The 2,071-nt window shown below is 38.3% G+C and overlaps 1 protein-coding gene across 1 annotated transcript in view; it reads right to left on the minus strand.

The window, feature by feature from the left end:
- Mgam2 (maltase-glucoamylase 2 (putative)) overlaps positions 1–2,071 on the minus strand; it is a 108,360-nt gene that overhangs the window by 11,594 nt on the left and 94,695 nt on the right.

Consider the following 2,071-nt stretch of genomic DNA (forward strand, 5'->3'; position numbering starts at 1 on the left):
GAGGAGGAGGAAGAGGGAAGAAAAAGGGGATGAAAAGAAAAGGAAAGGAAAGGGCAGGAGAGGAGAGGGGAGGAGAAAACTAGCAAGGACCTTCCACCCCAGGAGATCCATGAGTGGAAGGATGCAAAGCGGAGAAAAGGGTCTGAAAGTTGAAAATGTTAACTTAGGAACAGATATGGAGTGCAGTATGTAGGATACTGATTAGTTGTTCTGCACTGATATAGCAAGCATATAGTCATGAGAGTTTACATATCTATGGTGATAAAAGCTCAAAGCACAGGAAAATGATTAAGGGTTCAAGCTTCTAAGTCAGATAGACATGGATTCAAAAACTAGCTTTTTGTATGTGATGTTCATGCAAATTTGGGCAAGTCACTGAACATTTTATCATCTGCAGAACAGAGGTCCAAGGTATGGCACCAATACACAGTGAATGTTTAAATTTTTAAATGTGTTACAATAAAAGACACATTGCCATCAATCCCCCTCAATTTGAACACACTCTTCCCTTTATTCTTCACCACCTTCTGAAGCAGCTCTGGAAATCCTTTCTTGGTAATGTCACATGTCATTTAGCGGAAAGGCGGGATCGTTGAAGGAAAGACATTGTGGTGTGTGTGTTCTTACCCATCTTCCTTAATGGATCTGACACCATTCTACTCTGGCTCTCCCCAAAGTCAAAATGACTAGGAAAGTTAGATATTTTGAAGCAGTTTTGGACTGCAATGCAGCCACAGCAGTGAAATTGAAGACACTAGGAGAGGGCCTCCAGCGGCAGTGGTATAGTAGTGAGCACAGTGGCCTTCCAGGAAAGAGGACCTCAAGATACGCTTTGGAAAGTGGCAAGAATGAATATGTGTTCCGAGTGGGGGGAGCATAGTAAGGGGAATTGATAGTAATGTGTCTTTCAATGTAATTTTCTAAAGTAATTAAATGTGCTCTCTATGTTTCAGTCACATTTCATCATAGTACCTATTTAAGAACATAGAACATAACGTTCAGTTTGTGCAAAATAACTGATTGAAATTTATTGTTCACTGTCATCATCAAAATCATCACCTTTGTTCATTTTCTTTCCCTGCTCTTAGTCTGTCCGCCACAGTAACAGAGATCCTAAACCCTCACGCCTCTGCGGAGGTGATTCCATTAACTTTCCCCAGGTTGCCTCTGCCCTTCTAGGCTACGATGGCACCCCAGAGCACTCCCCTGCGACAACAACTTCCTCTGATTATATCAAGCTAACATCACATGTCCTTTTCATTGCCATATGTCTCAAACGAGTAGCCCTTGAGCCTTTGTTAGACTTAGGTGGTCTACTCAAAATTTGACTTATTTCTCCAACACTATGCCTGTATTCACTCGTGCCTTGAGTCCAGTATTCTCAAAGTCATAAGTGAGGTAGTATATTAAATCTAAATTTCCCTTCATGATGTTCAGGATTTTCAGACCCCTTTAAATATACATCTTCCCTTAAAATATAGTGGTCTTTATCCATGGAGGATAGGTTCTGAGATCCAAGACCCATAGTTGATACCTGAAATTATGATAGTACTTCTGTTTATGTACCAATTTTTTTTCTATAGCTACATACCTATGATAAAGTGTAATGTATAAATTAGGCTCAGTAAGAAATTAACAATAATAATTGAACTATTATGATAATATACTCTAATAAAAACAACAATTATAATAATATACTCTACTAAACCTTTAGGCATGAGGGCCATTATTAAATAAAATACAGGCATTGCAGAACCATAGAAGTTGTTCTGCTGAGATGGATACTAAATGGCTACTGGGAGGGTGGCATATACAACACAGATACACTGGCAAAAGTTATTCATGTCCTGCATGAGATGGATCGGGATTTCATCATGCTACACGAAATAAAACTTACAAATTATATCTGAAATTTTCTATTTAATGTTGTTTAATGACTGTAGTTGACCACTAATAGCTTAAATCAAGAAAAGTAAATCTTCAAATAAAGGGAGACTATCATACTCTAAGTTGACAACTGCCTTATTCATTCTCCTCATGTAGTTTCTATAACTCTTCCTGTTTCTTTTTT

This window comes from Octodon degus, unplaced genomic scaffold (assembly GCF_000260255.1).
Source record: "Octodon degus isolate 3935 unplaced genomic scaffold, OctDeg1.0 scaffold00027, whole genome shotgun sequence".
Lineage (NCBI taxonomy): Eukaryota > Metazoa > Chordata > Mammalia > Rodentia > Octodontidae > Octodon > Octodon degus.